The sequence below is a fragment of the Dipodomys merriami genome, unplaced genomic scaffold, assembly GCF_024711535.1.
Source record: "Dipodomys merriami isolate MVZ:Mamm:240054 unplaced genomic scaffold, mDipMer1.0.p SCAF_81, whole genome shotgun sequence".
In the NCBI taxonomy this organism is placed as follows: domain Eukaryota; kingdom Metazoa; phylum Chordata; class Mammalia; order Rodentia; family Heteromyidae; genus Dipodomys; species Dipodomys merriami.
The window spans coordinates 3,797,261-3,805,028 of NW_027206413.1; the positions used below are offsets into that span (position 1 = coordinate 3,797,261).

A 7,768-nucleotide genomic window follows, 5' to 3' on the forward strand; every position below is an offset into this window, starting at 1 on the left:
TACGCTCTGAGGGCAGCAGCCACACCTGCTGTCTTCTATTCTCAGGCCCTAGTATGCTCACAGGAGCTGAAAATCGCTGAATGAGTGTGTAAAGAACAATTTGAAACGATTAGCCTAAATTTGAGATTGTATTTTACTTCCAATGTCAAAACAGAGCCCTAAAGCTGGGTGCCAATTGCTTACGCCTGTAATTGTAGCTACTTAGGCAGCTGAGATCCTCACAGCTCAAGGTTCGACACCAGCCCAAGAAGAAAAGTCCATGGGACTCCCAGCTCCAGTTAACCACCAAAAAGCCAGAAGTCGAGCTGTGGCTCACGCGGTAGAGCACCAGCCTTGACAGAGAAAGCCAAACAGGAGTGCGAGGCCTTGAGCTCAAGCCCAAGTAGCAGCATAAAAATAAACAGAGATGTTTATGCGAATTAGGGAAGGGAAGGGGAGCAACAGAATGGTAAGACAAAGGACAAGGGGAACCAATGCAACAGCGATACTCACAAGACAATATGTTGGGAATGATCTGTACAACTTGTGGGAGCAGGTTGAGAGGAGAGAACGTAGAAGAAAATTGAAGAAAGGGGTAACAAAGTCGACAAGAAATGTACTCATTACCTTTCTTATGTAACTGTAACCCCTCTGTACATCACCTTGACAATAAAAATAAAAAAATCAAACATGACCGGGCAAAAAAGAATGATCACTGTGGTGGGGACAATGATTTTTAATCTATAATAAAGAGAAGTGGCAAGATTGTTAATAGAGGAGGTTTTTTGTGTGAGTCACTGAGCCCGACGGCAAAGACCACCCTCCACAAGGGTGGCACAGTCCAGCTCACCAAGGGCCTAATGTGAGCAGATCCCGAAATCAAGTGGATCTCCGGGAGCTGGGACAGAGTTTACCTCTGCTGCCTTGACCATGGGAACGCCCTAAGTTACACAAGGCCCCGGGTCCTCTGGCTTTTGGCCCCAGTCTGAATTCAGCCCTTGTCTTCCTTGGTTTGACAGCCTTTTGGAGTTGGAGAGAGCCAAGCGATGGGAATTCTGGCTCTCCGGGCTGACTTCCTGCTCTCTCCCAACCAGGATGGGGTTCCACAAAAGCGAGATTCTCTAAGACTCATTCCCAAGCAGCATGCTGACATGTAACTAACTCACGGGTGGTTGTGGAAGCCCTGAGGTCTCTCTTGGTTACACACTGGAGAGCAGGGATTGCGGGGCTTGAATAGGATACAGGACTGGCTTTCCAGACTCAGAGACTTCATATCTTCTTACATGGTTTCAAACAACTCCCATAGCCCTGCCAAAGGAGATTTGTACCTACCTTCCTCCCCTTCCCCGCACAAGATTCTCATCGAAAGTAGCCCCAAGGACCCCGAGGAAGGAGCCTTCTGTTGCTGTAAGAACTGGCCTACCCGCCCCGAGGCTCATTAGCACCCACCCTGCTCTCTAATTATGCCCCTGTTTGTACTGAGCACACTAACAATTCCTCCACCAACAGCTTTTCTAATTAGGAAGAAAATTAGCGGCAGATGTGAAATTCGTGGGACGCTGAATGGAAGATGTTAATTAATACTAAAAACGCTGAACCCTTTGAGCAATCTTTCTCTGGGAAGCTTTGAGGCCTTCACCCGTGAAGGCCTGGGGGACCTTTCCCTTTTATGTGGTTACTTTTCTTTTCATTTGATTCTTATTTATTTGATTCTTATTTTCCTTGGACTGGAGCTAAATGGGGAGCTTATTTTTTTTTTTTTTATTTTGGTCAGTGGTGGGGCTTGAACTCTGGGCCTGGGCGCTGTCCCTCAGCTCTTCAGCTCAAGGCGAGTGCTCTACCACTTGAGCCACAGCACCACTTCCGTTTTTCTGATGGTTTATTGGACATAAGAATCTCATGGATTTTCCTGCCCAGGCTGGCTTTGAACCGTGATCCTCAGTTCTCAGCCTCCTGAGTGGCTAGGATGACAGGTGTGAGCCTCCGGTGCTTGGCTTAGCTTATTCATTTTTGACATTCCCCGGGTAAAAGTGTAGTTGAAGCGGGTCCAGGGTCCTGCCCTCCAGACCTGACACAGCAAGTGTGGCAGGCCGAGGCCCCGCAGACCTCTTCCCCCACCGTCGGAAGCTCCCCACAGCCTCGCAGCTGTCGGGGAGGACTCGGGACGCTCCTCCACGCAGTGGACGGGGCGCGGTTGTGCAGTCAGAGTTGCGCCCTGTGTCCAGGTGGTCAGGGACGAGCTGTCGCTAACCCAGTCCACAGCGTGGGAAGGACGGCAAGACCCAGCCGTGCACGCATTCTCTTCAGTGGCCTCTACAGAAATGCTCTGGATGGCCCCTGCCCCAAGCCCTTCACGTCGCAGGAAGCTGTCTGCAGCAAGAGGGCAGTGGTGCTGAGCAGAGGCCTGGCCACACCGCGAGTGGCACAGCTGGCCTTCAACCCAAGGCGCTGGTGGTAGCATTTCACTGCAGCTCACAGCGGAGTCTTGAAAGGAGGAGAGGGAGCACTCTCCCCGGGAGGCCTCAGCGGCTCCACGGGGTGGCCAGAGCCGCTGTGGGCGAGCAGAGACAGGAAGAGCCGTCACCAGAGGGAGACAGAGCTTGGGACATGGTCTGTTCCCCCGCTGCTGCTGACTCAGCTCTGCCAGCCCCACGCCCGTCCTGCCCTCTGCTGCCCTCTCCCCTCCCTCCGCTCATTTCTCAGCTGCTACAGCGCCACGTGCAATCTAAAGAGGAAAGGAGCAGAAAGTGAGAGGCTAGAACTCCATGATGGGGCACAGGCCTCACATGGGCAAAAAAGCTCTGAATTCCATCCCCAGCACTGCAAAAAAGAGGACGAGGAGGAGGAAGAGGAGAAGGAGGAAGAGGAAGAGGAGGAGGAAGAAGAGGAAGAAGAGGAAGAGGAGAAAGAGGAAGAGGAGGAGAAAGTAGAGGAGGAGGAGGAGGAGGAAGAGAAGGAGGAAGAAGAGGAAAGGGAGGAGGAGGAGAAAGAGGAAGAGGAGGAGAAAGAAGAGGAGGAGGAGGAAGAAAAGCAGGAGGAGGAGGAAGGAGGTGGAGGAGAAAGAGGTGGAGGAGGAGGAGGAAGAAGAGGAGGAGGAGGAAGTGAAGGAGGAGGAGAAAGAGGTGGAGGAAGAGGAGGAAGAAGAGGAGGAGGAGGAGGAAGAGGTAGAAGAGGAGGAAGAAGAGGAGGAGGAGGAAGAGGAGGAGGAGGAGGAAGAAGAGGAGGAGGAGGAAAAGGTGGAGGAGGAGGAGGAGGAGGAGGAAGAAAAGGAGGAGGTGGAGGAAGAGGTAGAGGAGGAGGAGGAAAGAAAAACAAAAGGAAGTTATGAGGTTAATTATCTCCTTCAATGAGCAAGGTCTAGGAAAACATTGCTTTCTGAAGCACAAGATGTTAATAATGAACAGAATCTATGTAATTCTTATTATGTCAGATCCATCATTCCTGATACAAACACAAAAGCAAGGCTAGATACACATTTTTAAAGAAAAAAATCTGGATCATCTTCAAGGTAAGCAAGAGTTTGATTAAAAAAAAATTAGTCTGTAGGATTTATCACACACAAAGAAAATTTCTGGTGGTGGTGCTGGGGCTAGAACTCAGGGCTTTGTACTCTCCCAAATGCTATTATAAAGAACGGTAGTGGTGCTGAGCATGGTGGCTTAGCCCTATAATGCCAGCTACTCAGGAGGCTGAGATCTAAGGATCAAGGTTCAAAGCCAGCCGAGGCAGGAAAGTCCGTGAGACTTTTATATCCAATTAACCACCAAAATGCCGGAAGTAGAGTTGTGGCTCAAGTGATAGATCCCTAGCCTTGAGCAAAAAAGCTTGGGGACAGGTGCTAAGATCAAGCCCAGGACTGGCACCAAAACCCCCATAAAACTTCATTTGCTGTGATGAATAATAGACTGCCACGTCCCAGGGCAGACTCACTCAACCAGCGGGATCTGCGGCTCTGCTCAGCTTTCAGTGCTCCAAGTATTCAGGAAGATGGCAAGTCGATAGCTAAACTCTCTTGCTGGCTTTACTTCTGCTGTAGATGGTGGTGGTTGCTTGTCTATGTTACGTTCTGCAGTCTGCTATCGGGAGTTCTCAGACATTATGGGATAATGTGGAAGCACTTTTTTTTTAAAATTCTAAAATAGGTTTTGGAATGTTTGTTGGGAAGATCTTTCCTACTAAAGCTTTGAGTGTATATTTCAAAATCATTGGCTCATATGTTCATTTTTTAGGTTTTAATCCTTTATATTATCTGGGTTAAGGTCTTAGGGCTTATTATAAAAGCCTTTCTGATGAAAATTCCCTCCAGCCTGCACTGTGGATGGCCGTTTCTCAGGAAGAGGTTAAGATTCAAGCACGCATCCTCGGGTGTGGGATTCTGGTATGGCCGTTTCTCAGGAGGAGGTTGATTCAAGCGCACATCCTCAGGTGTGGGATTCTGGTATGGCCATTTCTCAGGAGGTTAAGATTCAAGCACACATCCTCAGGTGTGGGATTCTGGTATGGCCGTTTCTCAGGAAGAGGTTAAGATTCAAGCACGCATCCTCAGGTGTGGGATTCTGGTATGGCCATTTCCCAGGAAGAGGTTAAGATTCAAGTGCATATCCTCGGTTGTGGGATTCTGGTCCTGAGCTTCCCTGGGTGTCTTCATGGACTCCTTCTGTTTACAATGGATTTGTGCAGGAGGAAGTTGTTGATCATTTATCATGATCCAGGAATTGGACTGGAGGGGGAATTTTCATAAATGAATCAACCATACTAGAATATCATACAATCATAAAGAAAAATGAAATTAAGTTATTTGAAGGAAAGAACTGGAAGACTCCATGTTATGTGAACTATGCCAGGTTGAAAAGGACAAATACTGCATAAAAAAGATGACAAAGAAAGGTCAGAAGTGTCAACCACTTTGGAAAGCAGTATGGAGGTTCCTCAAAAGACTCCACATAGAGCTCCCCTATAACCCAGCAATCCCACTTTTGGGCATTTACCCAAATGTTCATAAACAAGACCACACTAAAGCTACCAGCACAACTATGTTTATTGCAGCATTATTTACTATAGCTAAGATATGGAACCAACCCAGATGCCCCTCACTAGATGAATGGATCAAGAAAATGTGGTATATATACACAATGGAATTCTATGTCTCCATCAGAAAGAATGACATTGCCCCATTTGTTAGGAAATGGAAAGACTTGGAAAAAATTATATTAAGTGAAGTAAGCCAGGCCCAAAGAAACATAGGTCCCATGGTTTCCCTTATTTGCAATAACTAGTATATGTCTGAGTCAAGCAGAAAAGGTCAGATAAGGTAATGTTAGGGAAATCAACCCTAAGATATGTATTCAAATGTTTTTTTCTTTCATGCGATTGTTTCTAACGCATCTATAAGATTATTTCTTTGTTGCTTTGTATGTCCCTCCCCCACGATATAACCCCTGCTTTCACTGTATTTGATGTTTGTATAATTTGTGGAGGGGAAGGGGAAAAACAAGTCGTTTAAATAGGGATACAGGTGGACCCATTGCAACAATGAGATGTACAAGTCGTTATGTCAAAAACGAACTTTACAACTTTGGTGTGGGGGGGGAGGGGAGTTAGGTGGGGGGGCGGAGGGAGGATGGGATGGGAAGGGGAAACAAAGGAGGAGGCTACAATGCTTGATAAGAAATGTACTTATTATCTTGCCCATGTAATTGTAACCCCTCTGTACAGTATTTTCACAATAAAAACAAAAACAAAAAAGAAAGGTCAAAAGTGTAAAATAACACAAGGATAAAGTAAGAACCACCGGAACAAAGGTAGAGGGGAGGGTAAAGGAGAGGGTAAGGAGGGGATGTGATTGAACTACTTCATATGCATGTACAAACGTAATGAAACCCATTAAAATCACTCAGGAGGAAATCCTCATTGCCTTGATTGTACAGTGCTACTGTGACAACACCCATATATCACCGATGAGGAGCTGGAGTGAAAAAAGCAAATATTCATTGTAAGCACTGGTTTTCCAAACACATTTTACGGCTCTGAAAGCAAGTTGTGAAGCACTTGAAGCCAGCACACTTCTAGTTGCATCCGGCCTCTTTTACCTCCCAGCTCTTCAGATGAGCCTCAGCAATACTGCATGCACATTGTGCCAGGGAAGTATACTTTGCAGAAATCACTCCACTGTATGTGAAAAAGGCTCGTGATTACTCCCGTGCTTCTTATGGTTTGGTTTATTTCTGTGTTGAGCTGAGCCTTTCTTCTCACCATAAACAGAGCTGTTTGCTTCGGTGCCAGGAGAAAATTATCAGGAGATCATTTCTGGCAAAGGTCTTGCTGCTTATCAGTAAGCAAGTGCCTACCCTGGACTCCTCGGTATTCCTTCTCGATTACTTAGCTCTGCACTCTCTTCTGTGGTTGTTTGTTTGTTGATACCCGTCCTGGGGGTTAAGACCAGAGTCTGGGCACCACCCCTTAGCCTTTTCCAATCAAAATGGTCACAGCACCACTTCCAGCTCTTTGCTGGTTAATTCGAGATAAGAGTCACGTGGATTTTTCCCTTGCCAGGGCTGGCTTTGAACCTAGATGCTCATATTTCAGCCTCCTGAGTAGCTAGGATTACAAGCCTAGGCTACTGGCTCCCGGCTTTAACTCTGCCCTCGAAATCAACATTTATAATTCCTTTGTACCTGGAGGGATTTTCCAGGTAAAGAGGAGGGATGGTTCCTGAGACCTTGTTTTGCCTCAGATCCATAGTCTACACCAATTCGTGATTTTTCATCCTGCTGAAATAAATTGTTATAAGATCACATGCCAATACCAGAACAAATCCAATTTTCATCTAAATTGATAGAATCTTCCCAAAGGGAATTTTCCTATTTGGCCAGACCTGAACGTAGCCAGGTGCAGGTCTGTATTCCCAGCTACTCTCCTGGCAGAGACAGGAAGATTATGAGTTCAAGGACAGCCTGGACCAGTTGACCCTATCTCAAAAACAAAAGAAAAATAAAGAGAGGGGTGTGGCTCAATTGGTAGAGTGTTTGCCTAGCAAGCGCAAGGTCCTGGGTTCAATCCCTAGCACCTCAGGTTAACTAACATAGCAGTGTGCACACTGAAGAAGTAGCTGACGGTGACAGCTGAGCTGTCTGTTCTTGGACGGTCATTGGCATCCTTGTGCCTAACCACAGGGCAGTGTGGATGCCCACATGGGCAGAATGGAGCGCTTGACACTGGGCACTGGTGGCTCACCAAGGGGACTCAGGTCTGAGCATGAACGGTTCGAAGCCAGCCCAGGCAGAAAAGTCCAAGAGACTCTTGTTTCCAGTGAGCCTGAAAAAACAAAACACGGAAGTGGAGAATGTGAAGAGTGGGGATGTTGAGTGGACAAAGCTAGGGACAATCCCCAGGCCCTGAGTTCAAGCTGAAACACAGACACAAAACAAAACAAAAAACAGGAATGGTGGTTTTCAGTGCACAGCTGCGAATAATAGGGGAAAGAACACCGAGACATTTGTCTTATTATTTCAGCTCCAGATACTTTCAAAATCACTTTTTTTTTCCTGTTTCTGTGCCAGGGAACATGGATTGTTAGTCTCTCAACAGACATTTCTGAAATCATCATAAAAGCCTAAGAAATGTAAACCTCATGCTTCTAGGAAACATTAGGTTCCAAAAATTATTTTTCGTACCAGGACACTGAAGAAAGGATAAAAGATAAAAATGCATCTGTGGCAGCTGGCACTGTAATCCTAGCTACTCAGGAGTCTGGGATCTGAGAATCAAGGTTTAAACCAGCCAGGACAGG

The 7,768-nt window shown here is 46.7% G+C and overlaps 1 non-coding gene across 1 annotated transcript; it reads left to right on the forward strand.

Annotated features, from left to right (window-relative positions):
* The first annotated feature begins 6,977 nt into the window (after positions 1–6,977).
* Positions 6,978–7,050, forward strand: Trnaa-agc (transfer RNA alanine (anticodon AGC)). Its single transcript has one exon. It is a non-coding gene; the product is annotated as a tRNA-Ala (tRNA).
* Positions 7,051–7,768: the final 718 nt, after the last annotated feature.